The sequence below is a fragment of the Triticum aestivum genome, chromosome 6B (genome assembly GCF_018294505.1).
Source record: "Triticum aestivum cultivar Chinese Spring chromosome 6B, IWGSC CS RefSeq v2.1, whole genome shotgun sequence".
NCBI classification, from domain to species: domain Eukaryota; kingdom Viridiplantae; phylum Streptophyta; class Magnoliopsida; order Poales; family Poaceae; genus Triticum; species Triticum aestivum.
In genome coordinates this window covers 357,092,833-357,118,567 of record NC_057810.1, presented here as the reverse complement: position 1 = coordinate 357,118,567, position 25,735 = coordinate 357,092,833, and positions in this window count along the sequence as shown.

The following is a 25,735-nucleotide window of genomic DNA, read 5'->3' as shown; positions in this document are numbered from 1 at the left end:
AGGACCCTGATTCTGACGAAGAAAAGCAGGAGAAGGGAAAGAAGAATGCCGGTTCAAAAGGACAGCATAACCAGGCAAGCCACGGGAATAATGGTAAGCGTAAAGCGGATAATTCAGATTTTGTGGCTAACACCAGTATGCAGGGCAATATGCAGCGCCGTAAGGGTAAACCGCCCTAGCACGGTGGAGGCATTAATCTGGAACGATGGTTAAACTAGCCCTTCCCAAAGCACGGGACAAAGGAGGTTTCGGCCACACATCTCTGGAAGGATTGTCACATCATGAGGGAGTTCAAAAAATCTGATCTCTTCTGGTATGATCAGGGTCTATCCGGCAGTTCCGGTCCGGGATTTCACGGGTTGGGTTACGGTGGTGGCAGTTCAAGCTCAGGATTTCAGATTAATCAATCAGAACAACAAAGGTGGTCATAATCAGCAGAGTAATCAGGGGAATCAGCAACAGTCGGGTTATCAAAGCAACCCAAAGCAGTTAAATGGTAGACAGTATCATGTCTTCACTACTAGTTTGTGTAAGCGCGATCAGAAACTCCATAAAAGGGCAGTAAACTCTCTTGAATCCGCAGTGCCCTGTTATCTACGCTGGTTTGAGCAACCCATTGTCTGGAGTCGGGAGGGTCATTCGCCCCGGGTTGACAATCCGGGCCACCTAGCTTTGGTGGTTGCACCGCAAGTTGGAGGTTATAAGTTCACCAAGGTGCTTATGGACGGAGGAAGCAGTATCAATATCTTATATTACGAAACCTTCTGGTCTATGGGTCGACAGATAAGAACCTTAGACCGTCAAACACCGTCTTTCATGGAGTGGTGCCTGGTAAATCCGCTTATCCAGTTGGTAAGATAGCTCTGGAGGTGGTCTTTGGAGATGATCATGATTCAAGATCCGAGAAGGTTACCTTTGAAGTGGTAAAGATCAGAGCGTATCATGCCTTGTTTGGACGGCTGGTTTATGCTAAATTCATGGCGAGGTCGTGTTATGTCTATCTATAGCTTCAAATGCTAGGTCATAAAGGGACCATCACGGTTCATGATAGCCGTAAGATTGCACTGGAGTGCGAGGAAGGTGATGCGGCATATGCTGAATCAGTTTGTGCAACGGAGGAGTTGAAGTTTTATAAGGACAATGTTGATCCGGCACACATGACTTCTCTAAAGAAACCAACTACAGAGCATGATCCGGCTTTGAAGTTTAAATCGGCTGATGAGACTACATTGGTTGATTTTGTTCCTAGCAATTCATCCAAGAAGTTTAGTATCAGCGTCAACTTGGATCCGAAATAGGAAAGCGTGCTCATCGAGTTCATCCATGAGAACTGGGACATCTTTGCATGGAAGCCATCTGACATGCCAGGTGTACCGAGGGAACTCGCTGAGCACACGCTTAATATTGATCCGAAGTTCAAACCGGTCAAACAGTTTCTTCGCCGCTTTAATGAGGAGCAGCGCAAGGCCATTGGTGAAGAGGTAGCCCGGCTATTGGCAGCAGGGTTCATCATGGAAATGTTTCACCCAGAGTGGTTGGCTAATCCGGTGCTGGTACTTAAGAAAAATAGCACTTGGCGTATGTGTGTGGACTACACAGATTTGAACAAAGCTTGCCCAGCTGATCCCTTTACCCTCCCTCGTATTGATCAAATCATTGATGCTACGACGGGTTGTGAGCGTTTGAGTTTCTTGGATGCTTATTCTGGTTATCACTAGATCAAGATGGCAGTTAAGGACCAGGAGAAGACAACTTTCATCACTCCCTTTGGAGCCTTCTGTTATGTGTCTATGCCCTTTGGGCTCAAGAGTGCCCAGGAAACTTATCAGTGCTGTGTGCAGAATTGTCTTCATACTGAGATTGGGTGCAATGTGCATGCCTATGTGGATGATATTGTGGTGAAATCCAGGAAGGCAGAAACACTCATAACTGATCTGCAAGAAATCTTTGATAATCTGAGAGTTTATAAAATGATGCTTAATCCGGCTAAGTGTGTCTTCGGTGTACCGGCTGGCAAGCTCTTGGGCTTTTTGGTGTCCAACCGGGGCATTGAGGCCAATCCGGAAAAGATCAAAGCTATCACATCCCTGGCTAAACCGGTGTGTATCAATGATGTTCAACGTTTGGCGGGTCGTATCGCAGCTTTGAGCTGGTTTATCAGCAGGTTGGGAGAAAAGGCGATCCCTCTGTATCATATGTTGAAGAAGACAGACAGTTTTGTCTGGAGTGATGCTGCTGATGCGGCGTTTGAGGATTTGAAGAAGCAGTTGGCTGAACCGCCGGTTCTTGCCGCTTCAGTTGATAAGGAGCCACTATTGTTATATGTGGCTGCTAATGCCCGGGCTGTCAGCATAGCTATTGTGGTGGAGCGCAAGGGGGCTGGGAAGGAGTACCTAGTTCAAAGGTCGGTTTATTATATCAGCAAAGTGTTCATTGAATCAAAACAAAGATATCCGCATTGGCAGAAGCTGGTATATGGGTTTTTTATGGCAAGTCGGAAGCTTAAGCAGTACTTTCAAGGTCATCCCATCACAGAGGTCAGTTCTGCTCTGTTGGGGGATATAATCCAGAATAGAGAGGCAACTAGCCGGGTTGCTAAGTGGGCTATTGAGCTTGGACCACACGGTTTGAAGTATATGCCTCGAACAACTATCAAATCCTAGGACCTTGTGGATTTCATCAATGATTGGACAGAATTGCAGATACCGGAGGACAAACCGGACAGTACATATTGGACTATTCACTTTGATGGATCTAGGCAATTGGAGGGCTCAGGGGCTAGAGTTGTCCTTACTTCCCCTCGAGGTGATAAAATTCATTATGTTCTTCGCTTAATGTTCCCTTGTACTAACAATGCAGCTGAGTATGAAGCCTTACTCCATGGTCGTCGAGTGTCTAAGGAAATGAACTTAAGCCGAGTATGATGCTTTGGAGACTTGGATCTGGTAGCCCAAGAAGTTTCAGGTACTTGGGATTCCAAGGATCCACTCATGGCAGCTTACCGACGAGAGGTGGATATTGTTGTTGGTCACTTCAAGGGTTATCAAGTGGAGCACATTGATCAACGCAAAAATGAGGCAGCTGATGCTTTAAGCCAGCTGGGATCTCAGCGTAAACCGGTGCCACCCAATACCTTCCTGGATGTCTTGCACAACCCGTCAGTTCAGTTTTCTACAGAGGAGGACCTCGCCATTCCTGATCTGGAGGCACAGTTGGTGGCCGCTTTACACATTATTCCGGATTGGACGGTTCCATACTTGGCATACATGAACCGGGGCGAGTTACTAGAAGATGCAGTTTTGGCCAAAGAGATAGTCCGGCGATCCAAGTCCATGATTGTTCACAACGGCGAGTTACACCATTGCAGTGTTTCTGGTGCGTTCCAACACTGTGTTTCTCCTGAAGAAGGCCGTGAGATTCTACGAGAAATCCATGAGGGAGACTGCGGTCATCATGCCGGTTCAAAATCCTTGGTTGCTAAAGTGTTTCGTCATGGCTTCTATTGGCTGACGGCTCATGCGGATGCGACTTGGTCAGGTGGTGCGACGGTTGCTAGAAATTCTCACGACGAGCTCACGTTCCGGCTCAGGAGCTACGGATGATTCCCATCACCTCGCCGTTTGCTACTTGGGGGCTTGACATGTTAGGGTCTTTCAAGCGATCCAAGGATAAGAAGACCCACCTGTTGGTGGCAGTTGATAAGTTTACTAAATGGGTTGAAGCGGAGCCAGTGAGCAAGTGTGATGCAGCCATGGTGGTTCAATTCATCAAAAAAGTGATATTCCTTTTTGGCTTTCCACATAGTATTATCACAGATAATGGCACGAACCTCTCCAAGGGCGAGATGGAGGACTTTTGTCAACGACAGCACATCCGGCTTGATATGGCATCGGTGGCTCACCCCCAATCTAATGGTCAAGCTGAGAGAGCCAATCAGGAAACCTTGAAGGGCATCAAGCCCCGGGTTATGGTTCCTTTGAAGAGGTTTTTGGGTGGAAGAGTTACCATCTGTCTTATGGAGCATAAACACCAGCCCAAAGCGATCTACAGGTTATACACCTTTCTTCATGGTTTATGGGGCAGAAGCGGTACTCCCAAGTGATATTCGTCATGACTCGCCCCGGGTTGCCAATTATGTTGAAGCAGACAACGAGCAAGCACGTCACGAAGCACTAGACCTGTTAGATGAAAAACGGGACATGGCATTGGCTCATTCGGCGGTTTATCATCAAGACCTGCGGCGTTATCACAGCCGCTGGATTAGAACAAGAACCTTTCTAGAAGGCGACTTAGTGCTCCGGCTCATCCAGGATCAGACCGATATGCACAAGTTATCCCCACCTTGGGAAGGACCCTTTGTGGTCAGCAAGACTCTGCACAACGGATCATACTACCTCATCGATGTTCGCGAGCACAAAGACTCAAGCAAATCGGAGGAGGAGACCCATCAGCCATGGAATATCGCTCTTCTACGGCCTTACTACACCTGAGTCATAGGCTCTCATTATGTACATATTTTGACAATGTATATATTATGATCAATATAATAAACCGACATCCTTGCTACAAGCAGGGTCTCTATTGTTCTTCCAATATTTCTTGGTTACAAGGGGGCTTCTGCTTACAAAGCAATGTCATGTTTTGACCATTAAACCGGCTATCATGCCATAATACAGCTTGGGAGCTTCACACCAAAGGGGCCAAAGAGAGTATTGTTGCAAACATCACAACTCAAACATAGGCACCCATTGAGCACAGCTCACAAAGTTACTTGAGGGCTCTTTGTGTAAAGTAACAAAGAGTTTGAATGGACCCTTGTGATTGGGTATCGACCCACGGCTTGGAAGCCTGGTGTATTCACCTAAAACCCCAGGTTAACCTGCCTTCATCAAGTTAGCCACTCCTATCCAGGTAATCTTGGCATGACCCGCCGAACGTTTGACAAGTTACTCTCACAGAGACCCTGAACTTGTCAAAGTTAAAACGACGATTGGTTAGTTGGAGGCCCGTCTTAAAAGGCTTTGTCAAATGGTTTAACTCAGCGGCCTGGCAGCCCATGAAAAGCCTTGAATTGGGCCTGGCAGCCCTCGAAAAGCCTCGACTACAAGTTTTATTTGATTTTGTTTTTGCCAGTTTTATCTCTATTTGATAAAGTTCTAAGGTAAACTGGCGTCTCTTGACCCGACCAGACTATATGTCATTTCATCAACCCGGTGTTTCTTAGCCCGGCGTGGCTTACAGTTATCAGCTATTAGCACATAATCAATTATGAACCGACATCTTTCAATCCGGTCTGGCATTGACTATAAGTCACCAGGATGATCATCCGGTGTTTATCAATACCTGGCATGGCTTATTACGCACCAGCACAATGCGGTGGGTACTTTCCAATACTCAAGGTTTGGGTTCTCACCCTTACTAAACGAGTTGGTGAACCAACAAAAATGATTTAATATCACAGGTATGATATATTTCATATTTCATTACTTTATAACCTTGGTTATGAGGATTCTGGTTCTGTATTGGATATCATAACCTGTCCGGCGGTAAACCGCCAGGACATGTTTAAGTGTTTAAAATGCAGAAGGCAGGATTTATACGAAATACCAAGGCAAATAAAGCAAGCATAGCAACAATCATGCCGGATTACAGTATCAGGTAGGAGTGCACGATGGCAGAAGATCAAAGTATTTCACCTAGCCTATTACAAGGCGCTTTGATGCCCAAAAGAATAATTGTTTGTTGCCTGCAACACATAAAAATCAAACCGGCCGGTGGATTATGATTCAGCACTAGGCTGACGTGACGTTGAAGGATCATCTCGCGCCAGTTCAACCTCCTCCTCCTCACCCAGTGGCTGGAAGTCAAGGGTGGTCCAATCAATCCTGGTTAAGGCTTGAAAGACAGCTTCGTTGCCTATAAGGTTGGACGGTTCAATGTCAGGGGCATAGGTGTGCTTACGGATTGGAGGGATTAAATTCTGTGCTTCCTTCACCGCTGCATCAACCTGTTTGCCGTCTGCGTCATAGCTGGACCGGTAGACAGACAAATCAACCTCCTCAGCTAGTTGGCTTGCCAGTGGGCGCATCTCTTTTGTCAAGGCTTTCAGAGCTTCATTATCAAAGTCTGATCCATCTTCTTGTTGACTGGGATAGCCTTTGGCGATATCTGCCGGATCAAGGTCAGCAATCCACGCTTTGGCCCACGTCAGTGCTGTTAAAGCGCCAACTCTTGAAGCAGATCGATTTACCTCTTCTATCTGGGCTGGGGTCATAGACAATTTGGTCAATGTGTCCTTGATCAAGATTGGTGCCGGCTTGTTGAAGGAAGATGCACAGATGAGTCGTTGAGCACCAGTATACAATTGTTCTATCAATGTATAGGCTGCCTTCAACTTCATCCACATGTCTGAGCCTAGATGAGCAACACGGCTACCTGCAAATGGTTTAAGAAGTTACTGTTAAACCGGCAACTTCAACAATGTTTAAGGAAGGAGTTGACGAAAGATACTTACCAAATATTGCTGAAGTCATAGCATTGACTTGCTGCTTTAGCCCAGTTAGCTCCTCTGCCACCGGTTTAAGCGCTGCTTCAGCATCTTCAGCCCGCTTTAAAAGAGCAGCCTTCTTTATTTCCCAATCCGCCCACTCACTTTTGAAACCATCCTTCAATTGCTCCATGGCAGTCAAAGCGCCCTTCAGTTCATCTTTGGCTTTGGAGGTTTCTGCTTGCTGGGACTTGATGTTTTCTTGAAGATCAGCAATCTGGGAATCTTTGATGTTCAAGTCAGCCTGCACAAGTGAAAGTGCTAGTTATCGACTAGAGGGGGGGTGAATAGGCAATTTTTATGGAAGTATTCAAAACATGGAAATTTTGAAGACAAACAATAGAAATGACCTAATTGATATGCAGCGGAAGATAAACTACAATAAGCAAACCATAGTCAAGTATGCAATGATGTGAAAGTACAGGACTAATAGCAGCTAAGTAGTAAGGATCGGGATGGAAGATAGTATGAAGCCAATCAACGATAGTAGTCAAGCAATGAAGTCAAACATGTACGACAGATAGGCAATGACTTCACGAGGACAAACTCTAAGTAAGGAAGGGAGAGGATAGAACCAGTCACTTGTTGAAGACACGGGATTTGTTGGACCAGTTCAAGTTGCTGTGACAATTGTACGTCTAGTTAGGGAGGCTGAGATTCAACTCAGAAGACCGCGTCTTCACCTTATTCCCCTTGAGCTAAGGACACATAGTCCTCGCCCAATCACTCCGGTAAGTCTTCAAGGTATACTTCCAAAGCTTCACAGACTTCGTTCACCGGCAATCCACAATGACTCTTGGATGCTCAGAACGCGACGCCTAACTGGCTGGAGGATTCATAGTCCTCAAGTGTAATAAGTCTTCAGGTCACACAGACAGAAAGACTTCAGTGATGCCTAACACTCTCTGGCTCTGGGTGTTTGGGCTTGGTCCTCGCAAGGATTTCTCTCTCTCAAAGGCTTCGAGGTGGGTTGCTCTCAAACGACAAAAGCCGTGCACTAACTCTGAGCAGCCACCAATTTATGGTGTAGGGGGTGGGCTATTTATAGCCACTGGGCAACCTGACCTGATATGTCCGAAATGACCCTGGGTCACTAAGGAACTGACACGTGTTCCAACGGTCAGATTTCAAACACACACGACAACATTACTTGGGCTACAAGCAAAGCTGACTCATCCAGCTCTGGATAAGATTTGCTCTCATTGTCTTCGCTCGAAGACATAGGATTTGGGTTGAGCATCACTTCAGTCATTCTGAATTTGTTCACTTGGACCCCACTTAATAGTACGATGGTTCCTATGACTCAACAAAGAAGAAAAAGGAAACAGCGAAACAACACAGTCTTCGCGCTCCATAGTCTTCACTCAATGTCTTCTCATGTCATAGTCTTCAATATGAACATCTTCACATACCACCATTGTCGTCAATGTCTTCATACATTTTTAGGGGTCATCTCCGGTAGGTAAACCGAATCAATGAGGGACACTACCTGCGTTATCCTGCAATTCTCACAAACGCATTAGTCCCTCAACCAACTTTGTCGTCAATACTCCAAAACCAACTAGGGGTGGAACTAGATGCACTTACAATCTCCCCCTTTTTGGTGATTGATGACAAACTGGTTGAAGTTTTCAACGGGGATAAAGTATGTGAAATTGTAAAGGATAGGGTATTGTCTTCATAAGTAGCAAAGGCTCCCCCTGAAGATGTGCATATAAGTAATTTTCTTTTGGAATGCAAATGCACATGGCAAGTTGTACTTGTGGAGATCCTCTTCAACTTATGAAGATAATTCATCATGCATGAAATGATATAGCAAATAGAATGACATGCATAATGAAAAATGGACGTCTGCAGAATGATCTATGTGCGGAAGTTATCATCGCACATGCGGAATTTATCATCGCATCACAGTGAAGCAAATAAGTAGCAAACGACCATCAAGTTTAAGTGTAACAACTCAAAGAATCAAATGTATCAAAAGCGAGAGTTGTAAACACTAGGCAACATATAAAGCAACCGCCCATATGAACCCTCTTGAAGACTATCAAACTCATATGCTTCTCCCCCTTTTGTCAGTAAGGACCAAAAAGGTTTGAAGACATAGAGCATCTACTCATCCTCATGAGTAGGTGAAGCAGCAGGGTTGTCGTTGTTGTCTGGCGGCGCAGATGTACTTGGTGCAGTGTTGATGCGTGCAGAAGTAGGGGGCGGTGAAGTAGCATCGCCTTCATCATCGATCACTCTGGCATTCACAGTTGCCGCGGAGGAAGAATAGTCAGAGTCTTCAAGGGATGGAGTTCGACGTAGGACAGCAGTCCGTGGAGGAGTGGAGTCAAACTTGAATCTTTCAGTGAAGCCATCGTCTTGGAGATCTGCTTTAGCACTAAGCAGCGTCAAACTCTTCCATGATCGCCGACAGGTCTCGTGAGTGACAAAAGCATTCTTGGTGGCAAGATTTCGAATGCGATTGACGTCCACCAAGAGGCTTTGCATCTATCTCTTGAGCCAAAAATGATGCTTATCTTGTTTCTGATGAAGTGCCACAAGAAGTTCTCGGTCATTTAGAACACGAGAGCGCTTCTTAGGCCTTTGGGAAATGGTGCTTTCAGTAGCTTCAGTTTGCGCATGATGAGGCAGACGAGTGTTCCCAGCCATTGGATAGATATGTGTTACTTCTTGGACGCCTTCCATGGGCTGAGTGAAGCTTTGGTGATCAGCATTTTGAAGACAAAGAGGCTTCTTGGCAGGCTCAGGGTATATGGCTTCAACTGACATATCAACCTCTGGTAGAAAGATCAGATGATTGCGAGCAGAGGGCTGATAGTTGACAGAGGAGTGTAGCTTGATGAGGCGCATGACCCAGGGAGCATAGAATTTCAGGCCAAAAAGGTCAGATCCAGACGCAGCCAATTGTCGGATGAAGAATTCTTGTGAATTGAAGCTGATGCCATTGAGGACATAAAATACCAATGTCTTCATGGCTCCTTCAAGTTTGGCCGCTGATGAATGCCCTTTGATAGGCCATAGAGTTCGCCTGATGATGTGATATATTGTGCGAGGCAGATACTCTAGGTCATAAACAAGGAACTCCTTCGGGTATTCAGTGTCAGATGGCAGATGCTTCATCATTCTCAACATCTGGCTCATGTTTGGTTCTGGCTTATGGAAGATGCTCTCCAGTGCATTGTGGTGGAGTTGACAATCAGGTTCATACAGCTCTCCGGGAGTGGGTAGGCCTGTAAGCTCAATGATGTCAAGAGCTTTGGCTTCATGATGAACATTTCCTATCATCCACTCTAGAACCCATGTCTTTATATCTCTGTTGTAGCCGCGAATGTGGAGGGTAGCATAGAATTGAAGCAAAAGTTCCTAATTCCAATGTTCTTTGTCTGTCACAAAGTTGAGCAGACCGGCATCACTAAAACATTCAAGTGCTTCTTCTAAGCATGGCAGTCCAGCAATGGCTTTAGTGTCGAGGCGCATATGAGGCAAAATGCGCCCTTGATCATACAGAACGCAGGAGTAATAGCTTCGCTGCTGATAGCTCCAGAAACGATCAGATGATATTCTTGGCCTTGAGTAGGGGTTCTTTGCACTATCAAAGAAGGTGTTGTGGCTTTTGAAGCCATTTGCATTGAAGGACCATGTAGAGTTTGCAGTACCTAGGAACCTTGGCAGTCTTGGCTTTGGTTTCTGGACCTGAGGCCTATGCTCAACATGATAATCAAACTGAGGACCAGAGGCAGTAGGCGGAGGGACCAGAACGGGTCATCGGATAGTGGTTAGCTAACCATGATTGTATGCTTGCTCAATTCTATAGGGCCTTGGTGGCGGAACAGGAGCAGTGGCAACAACTGCCGCTTCAGGCTGCACAGCAGACACTTGAGGAGCAGGTGCATCATTGGCTTCGGGCACATTGGTTGGTGGAGGCTCCACATTTACTTCAGCCATGATTATATCATTGGCTTCATTTCTGTTGGTGGTGGCAGCCTCAAGATTTTCAACCTCCACTTGATGAGCTGGAGGGTCGGGCACTGGCACATTGACATCAGGAACATCTTCTTCAGTATTGGGGGGAGTAGGGACACGTACATCTTCTTGATTGTCATCGGCTGATGCAGCCGGATTGTCTTCAGCAGCGTGGGCTTCAAACACGGAGACATTCACAGTCGGAGTGGCTTCAGGAAACACTTGATGTGCAACAGATGGGTGGTGCACTTCTCCTTCTGGAATGCTCGAAAGAGGGACCTGAGGCCTTGGTCCTTTGCGAAGCCTGCGTAATGCTAGCGACGCCTTTGGGGATGGAGTTGGCTGGGCCTCAAAGTCCTCTTGTTCTTCTTACACATGTGGTGTGACTTATGGTTGTTGTTGGGGAGTACTTGGGGAGTCTTGTTGCTGTGGGTGATCAGCCCATGATGCATCCCGAGCAATTGGCGTCAGAGGACGACCAATACTGATCAGTTCGCTGTTCGTGAGAACAGGCGATGATACCAAGTTGTGTTCGATCTGAGGAAGAATTTTATCATCTTCAACATTGTCATTGTGACCAATGTCTTCAGCAGCGGTGGGTTCAGCTGCTGGAATGTCTTCGGCTTCATGAGCCTCTGTGGAAGCAGGCTCATGAACTATCATTCGTCGTTCTTGGTGTTCAGATGCAGGGCGAACCACTGAGATAGTTTCAACAACTAAGGGCTCTGTGGGAGCAGCCCGATTCTTCTTGGTTTTGCGCTTCTTCTTGGAGGGAGCAGCATCAGAGGCTTCGGTATTTTTCCTTTTTCAGGCTTCAGCCTCGGCAGCCCTCGTCTTCTTCTGTTCTGAAGCGGTTGACATGACCTTTGGCTTCGAGCCAGTCATGCTGCTTGGGAAGATTATGCGTTGTGCTTCCTGCTATGAAGGTGCAGATTGAGCGGTTGATAGCTTCTTCTTTGCAGCCATTTAGGGGTCAATGCCAGGACGACCAAGAGACTTGCGCTTCTCAGCCTCATTGTAGGCTAGCACACATAATTCAGCCAGACTCTTCATACGCTCACAAGAGCCCTGAGCTTCTTCGCGCTTCTTGAGAAAGGCTTCTTTAAGCTCATGCAGCATGATCTTGAAGTTTCTAACATCTTGTACGCTGAGCTTTGCCACATGCTTCTTGAACTGAGCTTTCTCATCATCAATCTTGTGCTTCAGTTCAATGATGCGCTGAGCGAGAGCTAGCTCAGAAGCAATGGCGCCATTGAAGGAGACGCTGAGGCCAATGGGAAGCTGCAGATCTTCAAAGCTGAGATTTGGGGTGTCAAACCACTCATCAATGAAGTTATGGATGATTGCCACATCGAAGAGAGGCAAGTTATTGAAGATCTCGGCTTCTTCCTTGCTCTTGATCAGTTGCTCAAGGGCATCATCTGCAAGATCTTCATCGCTGGACAGATCAATGTGCTCTTCTCACAGAATGGCAGCAGGAGTCAAGGTCTGATCAGTATGCTTGACGATTTTCTTTTTCTTCTCCGTCTTCTTGGAGAGACGTGATAGATCTTCAGACTGCACACTATCTTCAGGAGGTGCAGTGGCCAGTGGCTTCGCACGTGAAGCTTTTGGAGGAGCAGCTGATCTTGAAGCCTTAGGCTTCTTTAGCTTCTGCGGCTTTGGAGGAGGAGCTGGGGCTTCATCAGTGTCAGCATCATTATAAGAATGATACACTTGGCACCTTGGACCAAGATGTAAGTGATGAGGCCATCAAGGTTGGAGAAGGGGCCGATGACATTGGGATCAGCATCACGTGAGCTGTCAGCACGGGGAGCAGAGGGACCAGGGTTGAAGTCTAATCCCAATGACTTCTTGTTTTCCTTGGCCGATGCCTTTGCGTGCTGGAAGTTGCGCTTGAAGAGAGTATCGTCACGACACCAGAGCAATGATGATGGGTCGGCATTTTCAGGCTGAGGTCCACGGACCATACAGGGATAGAAACCCTGTGCAATAGCTTCAGCTCTGTTCTTGGGTTGAAGGCCTTGATAGAGAATATCACCCCAAGGACTCTTGATAGCGTTCTTCTCAGCATATTCCTGGGTCACGAACTTGTATTTGATCCATTGTTCAGCCCAATATCATCGAATCCATTGGATTCGTGTCTTGCGCTGATGATAATTCTCTTCAGGATCTGTCTTGTAAAGTTCTGCGAGGTCATCAGGCAAATCTTTTGATGTTCCCCCACGACGCTGTCTGTCACCCTTCCTTACAGATTTCTCTACAACCATTAACTTCAAACTGAATGGCTTCAATACGTTCAAAGGCTTCAAATACTTTTGCTTGCTGGACAAACATGAACTGGCTTCGGGAGAATTAATGTGATGATGTAAGAATTCTGCAAATGAATGCAGACTATGAGAACCAAGGGATTCTCCCACGGACATGTACCTGTGACAACATTAGAGATGCGAGGGAAGGGGAAGAGGTCATATGCATTCTCAGAAGATTTTGAAGATAAATCAGTTTGAATACATTGACCTCATGATGCAAAGACATTCACTTATATGTTGAGAGTTGGTTCCAGATTTGTACGAATCCGTGAATAAGTACAAGTGAGGAATCGAACTAGATATGAAGCTTAAGTGAATATACTAGGCAGTATGAGATGCAGACATAATAGATCTAACATTGTATAGGCAGAAACCAATTTTGGTAAATAGGATGAATCTTTGAGGATCAAAAAGATGGTAAAAATAGAGTTGCATTTACCACATGAAGAACTGCTAGATGGGATGAATAGGATACCGAGCAGTTCAATCCACCGGGCCCTAACTTGGCGACGGAGGACACCTACGGCGGCGGCGGAGAGGACGATGTCCGCGGCCGGCGTGAGGACGGCGTCGGAGAAGTCGTGGCAGCTAAGCGCTTCATCGCCTGCATCGTCGAGAGCTAGCGGTGGTGCTAGGGTTTTGACGAGGTGGAGAGGTGGAAGAAGGTTTTCTTTACCGAAGGGGGCATGTATTTATAAGGAAGTGTGCGGCATAGCACAATTACGCATGTGCCCCTGGCGGTTCACATCTGAGGGGCACGTGGAAAGCATGCAACATACTCAGAGTTGTCCCACATTCCCACGCCCGCCAGGCATGTCGGATGGTTGTTCCGGCTTCTCCGGATTTAGAAAATAAGGATGAGTCATTTAAAACAGACTTAATGTTTGTCTCTGTGTCTTCTGCTGACTAGGACGCAGAGAAGACATTCGACAGTTTCAATAGAATGCATATGATTTGGACAGATAGAGTTTGAGATAGAAAGCATAGAGAGATTAGGGTCCGATCACATTCACTTAGTTGAAAAGATTCAACTAGGAAGACATAGCTATAAGTGAATGTTGTAGAGGACAGAACACTAGTATATATATATATATATATATATATATATATATCAGAAAGCAATCAAATCATCATAGTGAAGAAAATCATGAAGATAAATTGAAATTGAAGACAAACCAAATGCGAAGTCATTGCAAAAATAACGCCATGAGTGAAACACTTCAAACAGAGAAATTTGGTGGTGGCGTTACCCACCGTATAGGAAGTATTAGACCCACACACGACGCACAATTATCGTGGTGCTCCAAAGTCAAATTCCATGTTAATGTATTCACACTCAGAATGTAAGTCTTCATTGATTGAAGATATACTTTACTTTGTGTGTTGCACATCTAAGTCATCAACATGCATAAGTGTTAGGATGTGTGCCTGATCACAGGACATTTGAGGATTCCAAGATATTTAGCTCACACCGTAACTTGCAAAACCTTTTCTCATCCAAGGGCTTTGTGAAGATATCTGCCAGTTGCTCTTCAGTGTTGATGTGAATGATGTCAATATCTTTCTTCGTGATATGATCTCTGAGAAAGTGATGACAAATTTCAATGTGCTTTGCCTTCGAGTGCTGGACTGGATTGTTGGCAATCTTGATGGCGCTTTCGTTGTCGCAGAAGAGAGGCACTTGTTTCATATTGATGCCATAGTCCTTGAGAGTTTGCTTCATCCATAGAAGCTGAGTGCAGCAAGATCCATCACCAATGTATTCAGATTCAGCAGTTGAGAGTGATACACAGTTCTGCTTCTTTGAAGACCAACAGACAAGTGATCGACCTAGAAAGTGACATGTGCCTGATGTAGACTTGCGATCCACCTTGTCACCGGCATAATTAGCATCCGAGAATCCAACCAAATCAGATTTTGAGCCCTTTGGATACCATAATCCGAGTGTGGGGGTGTAAGCCAAATGTCGAAGAATTCGCTTCACCTCTAAGTGATGCGATTCCTTTGGCGTCGCTTGGAATTGAGCACACATGCAAACAAATAAGCATAATATCTGGCCTAGATGCATATAGATAAAGTAAGGAACCAATCATGGAGCGGTATACCTTTTGACCGAACTCTTTACCATTGTCGTCGGGACCAAGATGGTGTTTGGATGGCATTGGCGTCGTGTAACCTTTGCAATCTTCCATTCCAAACTTCTTCAGACAATCTTTGAGGTATTTTTCTTGAGATACGAAGATGCCATTCCTTTGATGACGAATTTGAAGACCAAGGAAGAATTTCAGCTCACCCATCATGGACATCTGATATTGCTCTTGCATCATGTATCCAAACTCATCACTATACTTCTGGTTGGTGCATCCGACGATAATGTCATCCACATATATTTGGCACACAAACAGTTCACCATCGTATGTCTTCGTGAAGAGTGTGGGATCAAGGGATCCAGGTTTGAAGCCTTTGCTCTTCAGGAAGTCTTTGATCGTATCATACCAAGCGCGAGGAGCTTGTTTGAGACCATACAGTGCTTTGTTTAGCTTGTACACCATATCAGGATGTTTTGGATCTTCAAAGCCAGGTGGTTGAGCGACATATACTTCTTCTTCAATCTTGCCATTGAGAAATGCACTCTTCACATCCATTTGATGTAGCAGAATGTTGTGGTGATTAGCGTAGGCTAGCAGTATGCGAATAGCTTCAAGCCTAGCCACAGGAGCAAATGTTTCCTCGAAGTCAATTCCTTCTACTTGAGTATATCCTTGAGCCACAAGACGTGCTTGTTTTGATATATCCATTTTGATCCAATAATGTTATGCTTGCGAGGGTCAGGACGCTTGACAAGTTCCCAAACATTGTTCATCTTGAACTGTTGAAGTTCCTCTTGCATAGCTTGTATCCATTCAGGTTCCATAAAGGCTTCAGAAACTTTCTTGGGTTCTGATATTGACACAAATGAGAAGTGCCCACAAAAATTTGCTAACTGTGTTGCTCTTGAGCGAGTAAGTGGACCAGGTGCATTGATGCTATCAATTATCTTCTCAATTTGTACTTCATTTGCAACTCGAGGATGAACTAGACGAAGACTTTGCTCTTGCTGGTCATTGTCATCATTGGGAGGATTGTCTTCAGTTTGAGCATTGTCTTCAGGTTGGTTCGGAGCAGAAATGATAAGTTCCTCTTCAGGCTGTGCTTCAGAAGGCATGATTTCACCAGTTCCCATCATCTTGATAGATTCGCTGGGCGGAGCTTCGTCTAGTGTACTTGGCAGGAGTTCTCTTTGTGAAACATTTGTTTCATCAAATCGCACGTCCACAGTTTCGATGATTTTGTAGAGATAGAGGTTGAAGACTCTGTAGGAGTGCGAGTCCTTTCCGTAGCCAAGCATGAAGCATTCGTGAGCTTTAGGTGCAAATTTTGACTTGTGATGGGGATCCTTGATCCAGCACCTAGCTCCAAATACTCTGAAGTAGCTGACATTTGGCTTCTTGCCAGTAAGGAGCTCATAGGATGTTTTGTTCAGAAGCTTCTGGATGTAAACACGGTTGATGATGTGACATGCTGTATCAATAGCTTCAGGCCAGAACTTTCTTGGTGTCTTGTATTCATCAAGCATTGTTCGAGCCATCTCAATGAGGGTTCTGTTCTTGTGCTCAACGATGCCATTTTGCTAAGGTGTGTATGGAGCAGAGAACTCATGAGTGATTCCCATTGTATCCATATAAAGATCAAGTCCGGTGTTCTTGAATTCAGTGCCATTGTCACTTCTGATGTGCTTGATCTTCACGCCATAATTATTCATTGCTCGATTGGCGAAGCGTCTGAAGACATCTTGCACTTCAGTCTTGTAGAGAATTATATGCACCCATGTGTATCTTGAGTAGTCATCAACAATGACGAAACCATAGAGACAAGCAGTTGTTGTGAGGGTTGAGTAGTGAGTAGGTCCAAATAAGTCCATGTGTAGCAGCTCGAAGGGTTGAGATGTCGTCATGATTGTCTTCGAGGGGTGCTTTGCCCTGGTCATCTTTCCAGCTTCGCAGGCACCACACAAATGATCCTTCTTGAACTTGACACCCTCGATGCCTATGACATGCTTCTTCTTGACAAGTGTGTGTAAGTTCCTCATACCAGCATTCCCCAGCCTCCGATGCCAGAGCCAACATTCAGAAGCTTTTGCGAGAAGACATACGACAAGCTGTGGACCTGCTGAGAAATCTACCATGTATAGATCATCTCTCCGATACCCTTCAAAGACTAGAGACTTGTCAGATTGCATTAGTACAAGACAACGATATTTTCCGAATAGCACAATCATGTTCAAGTCACAAAGCATTGAGACAGACATTAAGTTGAAACCAAGGGATTCAACAAGCATCACATTATCCATGTGTTGATCCTTTGAGATTGCAACTCTACCTAGACCCAATACCTTGCTTTTACCAGTGTCAGCAAATGTGATGTGACTCTTGTCTGATGGACGTAAGGTTGAGTCCATGAGAAGACTTTGATCACCAGTCATATGATTTGTGCATCCGCTGTCCATAATCCATTCTGAAGCTTTTGGTGTCATACCCTACAGAACAGTTAGGAGGTTGGGCTTCATGAAGAGCGTTGTGAAGCATAAGCATTTGACGCACACAAGGATTATCACAGCTTAGATCAAGGTTAGGACACATAGTATGACTGGTAAGCGATTCAGATATGAAATACATAGTAAGATCATTTTATCATGCGTCCCTTTATGTGTTTTAGGTCCCCAGCAATAGCATAGGACGCCTTTGATTACAGGCTGGAGACCTTTCCCTGCAAGGAAGGTTAATTCTTCTTCACCACCCACATCTTCAGAGGTGGCTTAGAAGCAATGAGTCTAAGTGCAGCATCTGAGAATTTCGGCTTTGGAGCCCTAGCAAATAGCCTTGCAGGAGATGAATGATACTCATATGAATAAGCATAAAAGTTCTTAGTTCTATGAACATAGAGGTTTGAAGACACACGCTCATTTTCATAAGTCTGAGTATGATTTCCCTGCAAAACATTGGCGTTAGGGTGACTCGGGTGAGTCCTGTATCTGTATGAAGCCTTTGGGCCATATGAAGCCATAGGACTGGGGTTTGTTTTATTCCTTGGTGGTGTTATGACGACATTCACAGGAAGATTCTCAATGCACTGCTTAGGTACCCAGATCTCTTCATAGGTGGTCCATTCCTACAGTTAGTACCAATATACCTGGCAAACACTTCACCATTATGATTCTTGAACAGCTTATAGTTTGCATCAAATGATTCATCAATGACAATAGGATTAGCACAGGTAAAGCCAGATAAGGTGGATGGATCTACTGAAGGTTCCTTTGCAGCAACCCATGTGGTTTTGGGATACTGCTCAGGCTTCCAGTAGGAGCCATCAACATTCATTTTCCACTCGAACCCAACACCCTCTTTCCTAGGTTTTCGGTTCAGAATCTGCTTTTTGAGGACATCGCACAGTGTCTGATGTCCTTTCAGACTTTTATACATCCCTGTTTCAAGCAATTTCTTCAACCTAGCATTTTCATCAGCAATAGTAGTGGTATCCTCCGCAGAGGGGTTAGTTACCACATCAGTAGTTGAAGACAATGCAACAGTAGTAGTAGTGGAACATTCGGCAATAGATGTAGCGTTATCACGCTCAATGCATTTTAGACATGGTGGTTCAAATCCATCCTGAGCGGGACTGATCTGTTGAGCACGAAGTGACTCATTCTATTTTTGAAGATATTCATGAGCCGCTCTCAATTTCTCAAGCTCTTGCTTCCTTTGAAGATAATCATAGGAGAGCTTTTCATAAGTGGTTGAGAGTGTTTCATGACGACTTTCAAGTTCTTGGTACTTAGCATGAATATTTTTTATATCTTCAACTAAGGACTGTGAACGTGTCATTTCCGCGTCCAATAGGTCATGGCTTTTGTCTAACAGTTTTTGAGTATGTTCCATAGCCTTTTGCTGTTCAGTTGCAATTTTAGCAAGTGTTTTGTAGCTGGGTTTGGATTCACAATCAGAGTCATCTTCACTTGATGTTTGAAAGTAAGCATCACGTGATTTTACCTTGGCACCACGTGCCATGAAGCAGTAGGTGGGAGTAGGATCGTCTTTGTTAGCAGCTTCAGCATTGGTGTGGAAGTCATTGTCTTCAGTGTTGAAGATGGACTTGGCAACATAGGCTGTGGCTAGAGCCAGACTTGCAACGCCAGGTGAGGGAGTCCTGGACTAGGGGGTGTCCGGATAGCCGGACTATCATCATCGGCCGGACTCCAAGACTATGAAGATACAAGATTGAAGACTTCGTCCCGTGTCCGGATGGGACTTTCCTTGGCGTGGAAGACAAGCTTGGCAATACGGATGTATAGATCTCCTACCATTGTAACCGACTCTGTGTAACCCTAGCCCTCTCCGGTGTCTATATAAACCGGAGGGTTTTAGTCCATAGGACGAACAACAATCATACCATAGGCTAGCTTCTAGGGTTTAGCCTCCTTGATCTCGTGGTAGATCCACTCTTGTACTACCCATATCATCAATATCAATCAAGCAGGAGTAGGGTTTTTACCTCCATCGAGAGGGCCCAAACCTGGGTAAAAACATCGTGTCCCTTATCTCCTATTACCATCCGCCTAGAAGGATGCCTCTTCCCGTCTTAAAAGATGGTACCATTGCCAAAGGAGCTTTGGCCGCCGGCCAAACTACCTGGCTAGGCGGTTTTCTTATGACCACCTGTTCGGCCGCCGCTTCGACGATGACCTCTCGGGTCATCAAAAGCGATCTTCGCGTCAGCTCGGAATTCACCGAGCAGCTGGATCCGATTGAGCTCTCTTCTGTAAACGAGCTCTTGGATCGCATCGCCGCCCTGGGGATCTCTACAGACTATGATCAGATTGGGCTTAAAACCGATCTGAGAGAGATTAACTCCCCCAGGTTACCCACCACGTTGCGGTGGTAGAGGAACAACGCGGCGACTCTTTTTTTGTATTAAAGACCAGTTATGTCCGGACTCCTAATCCCTCCATGCCGGATCCCCGCGGAGGGACGGACATCAATCAAGTACCGAACCTAAAGTCAGCCAGCATACCGGACTCGTTGGACAACGTCCAACAATCCAAGCTTCCAAATTCGGAAACTTTTCGGCCCTTGAGCCTCAAGTTGGGTAGGGTTCTGGACTCAATTCCACCCACCCACCCAAACATATGCGATCTATCTCAAATCCGGCAAGAGCTCGCTGAAACAGTACACCATTACTGGGCCAGATTCCTCCTGGTTATGGACAGGATAAAGGACTACCGTGAGGAAAACGCAATTTGAATTTTCTTCAACAATTGCACGGACAAGGGAATTTTGAACGCTGTAGTCGCGAAATTACACGCTTCGCCGACCTGGCGTCCATAGTACGAAAGTACTGTGCGATGGAGAGTGTCTAGAACACCGAGACTAAGTTTTGGGACAATACGGCTCTGAACACAACCGTAGTCCAAAACAAAAGGGTGCATCATGCTCAGGCACCCGGGACAAAAAGGAAAAAGCAAAAACCTCATAAAGGGCACGGAACCGTACTGGAAGGATGGCTCAGCGGACCCTGTAAAATTCATAGTACAGAAGGCGCCACTCCAACACATAGCCTTCGAGCATGTTGGATACTGCGGCAGGTGGCCAAAAGTGGCGAAGAGCTTCTAGCCCCGGAGAACCACCCCAACAGTACCCGTACGGTATTAACAGTCTTTGAGACTTTTGCATCAAATGATATGCGGAAATGAACAATCCGCAGCCTCGCCGAAGTCTACCAAGTAGCAACAACAAATCCATGGAGTGACTCGGCTATCACCTTCAACGCCAGCGACAAACCTAAAATCCGAACAGCCCAAGCACCAGCCGCATTGGTCCTCAGTCCAATAGTGGACGGCTTTCGCCTTACCAAGGTACTCATGGATGGCAGCAGCGGACTAAACCTCATCTACGAGGAAACCTTTCGAAAAATGGAGATAGACTAGAGCCGCATTGAGCGAAGCAGCACAACCTTTAGAGGAATAATCCCTAGTCGGGAAGCATGCTGCACAGGAAAAATTACACTTGATGTGGTGTTCGGTTCACCGGACAATTTACAGGTCCGAGGAAAGCACGTTCCACATGGCCCCGTTCATCAGCGGATATCACGCTTTATTAGGGCGAGAGGCATTCACAATTTTCCAAGCCATACCCCATTACGGGTAGATGAAGCTTAAAATGCCCGGGCCCAATGGAACCATCACTCTTGCCAGTGATCCGGACATAGCACTTCGCGCCGAAAACAAGACAACCGCACTTGCCCTAGAGGCACTATCCGAAGCCCTAGCGGCAGAGGAACTCACTGCGTTGCGCTCTACGGTGAATAGGGACGATGTGATACTCGATAAGAGATCCAAGTCCACCTCTTTTAAACCAGCGGACGAAATAGTCAAATTCCAGGTCCATCCAACGGACCCCACAAAGACGGCCTCCATTGGGGCACAGTTAAACCCTGATGTAGACACTGCACTTCGAGAATTCCTTCGGGAGAATTGGGACATCTTCGCCTGGCACCCTTCAGATATGCCAGGAATCCCACGCAGATTGGTAGAACACAGCCTAAACATCCTAAAAGGATTCAAGCCAGTCAAACAGGCTCTTCGGCGATTTTCTGAACCCAAAAAACAGGCAATGGGAGAGGATCTAGCCAAATTATTGGAAGCCGGATTCATCAAAGACATCAAACATCCGGACTGGCTAGCGAACCTGGTAATGGTACCAAAAAAGGACAAATCCTGGCCCGTGCGTCGATTTTAAAGACCTTAACAAGGCTTGTCCAAAGGATCCTTTCCCCCTTCCCCGCATCGACCAAATCATCGATGCTACCGCAGGACATGATTTATTGTGCTTCCTAGACGCATACTCCGGCTACCATCAAATCAAGATGGCGGAGGCAGACCAAGCCGCAACGGCATTCATTACTGCATACGGACCATTCTGCTTTAACACAATGCCCTTCGGACTAAAAAACGCCGGCGCAACATATCAGCGCATGATTCAGACATGTCTGGCTACCCAGATCGGCAAAACAGTGGAGGCATACGTAGACGACATGGTTGTCAAGACCAAAAATGTCGAAACTCTAGTAAACGACTTGAGGCTCACATTCGACAACCTCCGAGCATATGACATTAAGCTCAACCCGTAAAATTGCGTTTTCGGCGTACCAGCCGGAAAGCTCCTAGGCTTCATTGTATCCGGTAGACGAATTGAAGCAAACCCAGCCAAAATCCAAGCCCTGTCACAGTTGGATATCCCAAAAGACCTCAAACAAATACAAAAACTAACTGGATGCGTGGCGGCACTAAGCCGCTTCATCTCCCATTTGGGAGAAAAGGCATTGCCCCTCTATCGCCTCCTCAGGCGCACCGAACACTTCGAGTGGACGGATGCTGCCTCGGCCGGGCTCAAAGAAATAAAGGCCATATTGGCAACAAATCCGGTCCTGGACGCGCCCAACTTGGGCGAACCAATGCTGTTATATATCGCGGCAACACATCAAGTTGTAAGCGCGGTGCTCGTCGTCGAACGAGAAACAGAAGGGCATAAATTCCCTCTTCAAAAACCAGTGTACTACATATCCACTGTCTTAACTCCATACAAGTCCCGGTACCCGCATTATCAAAAGATAGCGTACGCGGTGTTCATGGCATCCCGGAAGCTGCGACACTACTTCCAAGACTGTTCGATCATAGTGGCCTCCGAAGTACCCCTCAACGACATTATAAACAACCGTGACGCGACGGGCATGATTGCAAAATGGGCCATCGAGCTCCTACCATTCGATATAACCTATAAACCACGGAGAGCTATAAATTCGCAAGTCTTGGCTGACTTCATCGCTGAATGGACCGAAGCCGAACTCCCTAAAGAGTACGGTGCATACTCCAACTGGATCATGCATTTCGACGGCTCCAACATGTTGGCCGGCTTGGGGGCTGGCGTCGTATTGACGTCCCCAACCGGAGACACAGTCCAATACGTACTTCAGATAATGTACACGGACTCCAACAATGCAGCCGAATATGAGGCCCTCCTACATGGTCTCCGGATGGCAATCTCCATGGGTATTCAACGCCTGGAGGTGCGCGGGGATTCAAACCTTGGAATATCCCAAGTAAATGGAGACTTTGACGCCAAGGATCCGAAAATGGCAGCCTATCGTAACGTTGTCTTAAAGATGTCAGCTCGGTTCGAAGGACTCGAATTCCACCACGTAGCCCGGGATAATAACTAGGCAGCCGACGTGTTGGCGCTCATCGGCGCAAAGCGCGAGGCCGTACCTCCAAACATCTTCCTGGAGCGGCTCTTTAAGCCATCCGTATTATGGGAAGAGGAGTCTGGAAGTAACAACCCAGAAGCAACCACACCACCCAACACAGAACAATCTGACATAAAATCGGAGGCTCAGCCAATGAAATAACACCTTCAGCCCACGAAATAATGGCAGTAATTGCCCCGTGGACAGAACCATTCCTAGCCTACTTAGTTAGGCAGGAACTCCCCGAAGACCAAAATGAGGCCCGCTGCATAGTTCAGCGATCTAAAGCCTACAAGGTCCATGAGGGAGAACTTTATAAGAAAAGCACAACCGGAGTCCTTCAAAGGTGCATCTCCGAAGAGGAAGGGCGAAACCTTCTGGCTGAAATTCATGCCGGACTAGGCGGACACCACGCTGCAGCCCGGGCCCTTGTAGGCAAGGCCTTCCGTATAGGATTTTACTGGCCGACGGCCCGGGCAGATGCTCAGGACTTAGTCCAACGATGCGTCGGTTGTCAGCTCTTTGCTAATTAGAGGCACATGCCACCCACCACCATCAAAACTATACCCATCACCTGGCCGTTCGCGGTCTGGGGGCTTGACATGGTCGGACCCCTTAAAGGGGGAACCCACAAGCAAAAGTACCTATTGGTCATGGTGGACAAATTCACCAAATGGATAGAGGCCAAGCTGGTTAAAACGGCCGAATCCGGACCAGTGATAGACTTCATATCCGGGGAAGTACACCGTTATGGCGTCCCCCACAGCATCATCACCGATAACGGCACGAACTTCATGGTCGACGAGGTTAAACTCTGGTGCAAAAATATGGGCATTAAGCTCGACTACGCTTCAGTCTATCACCCTCAAACCAACGGTCAAGTTGAACGAGCAAATGGTCTAATCATGAGCGGCATCAAACCCAGATTAGTGCGGTCCCTTACGAAATCTAACACGCACTGGGTAGAGGAGCTCGACTCCGTACTCTGGGGGCTGCGGACCACGCCAAAGCGTACTACCGGATTCACACCATTCTTTATGGTATACGGCGCAGAGGCAGTTTTGCCCTGCGACATAATTCATGACTCACCTCGAGTGCACATGTACGAAGAAAGAGAAGCCGAGTTGGATCGGCAGGACAGCTTGGAAGCACTGGAGGAGGAGCGCGACGTGGCAAAGGCTCGTTCCGCATTCTATCAGCAGCAGGCTCGAAGATATCAAAGCAGAGAAGTACGGGCCAAAACTTACAATGTTGGCGAACTAGTTCTACGCCTGCCGGACAAGAAAAAGGACAAACTCAATCCCAAATGGGAAGGTCCCTTCATCATCGACCAAGTCCTGACCGGCGGAGCATACCATTTGCGAAATGCATCGGATAACCGACTCGAGCCGAACCCATGGAACGCAGCCCGCCTCCGAAGATTCTCCGCCTAGCGCCCGACTCAGAGTTCGTCTCCTTCCTCCGTCCACATTTTACACTTCAGTTGTCTTTTGTTTCTCTCTTTTCTCCCAATTTTTTCATCAAGCCCTCGAGGGCCGGTTTGCGCATTATTCGCACACACTTGATGTGCCACCCGCACTCATTATACCTGGGGGCTTATTTAACAGAAGCTTATTTATACGGGCTTTATGCCCAACACATGTGTCAAACTTCCGCATGTACCTTTTATTCACCATTATATGCATCAATATGACTTAAGTTTTGGCCAAGCTGGGTTGCCTGGCTCCTGTGCTTACCCCTACGTTCCCGATTGTTTGGCTAGGAGGTAAAGGGAGCACCTCTGCGATTGCTACTGCCGAGTCAGCCGGATGTGTAGCTCAGACTGTGTGAAGCCAAAAGGTAGCGTTCTTAAGGGAATATTCGGTCGGTTACTTGAAAGATGATTTCTTATTTACTTATTTATCTGCCCCCAGATGCTTTTCTGCTCTTTTTGCAGTCCGGACAAGCACTTTAGGGCATGTCTCCCAAGGAAAGGAACCCTTAACGGAACTATTCTCCCTGGAAGATGTTTCTTCCTAACCATGTAATATAACATAACTAGTTGGGCACTTGTCTGATAAAGCACTAATGACCCCTACGCCTGGTCTCCATGCATGCCGCATTTTTTTTTCATAACTGAGAGGGTATTCGGACACACTCTGAACTCTAGGGTCCCGAGGTTGAAGCAAAAAGGTCCGCAAAGACAAACGATCTACAATCCGGCTAGAAGGCATTTTACATGTCATTTCAAAATACATCGTCAAATTGACTGACTGTACTCCTCTTCAATCCCGTCTAACAGGCTGTCTAACTTACAGTCCCGTTGGGAATACTTAGCGGCCAACTCTACTTGGTCGTACATTAAGCTCACAGTGATCTCCTTCCCATCAGGTCCCACAGGTCTGACCTCGGCCATGTGGTTCGGATCCACCTTCTTGTACCGCGTCTTCAGCATAGCCCAGGCCTCCCTGGCGCCTTGACGGCAGGCCGATATCTTCCACAAACGGAAGCGCTGCCGTGCTCCCTGAAGCTTCTCCGCAAGCTCTCCAAGGCCCTCGGGTAGGGAGACGGACGGCCATAAGGCCTGGGC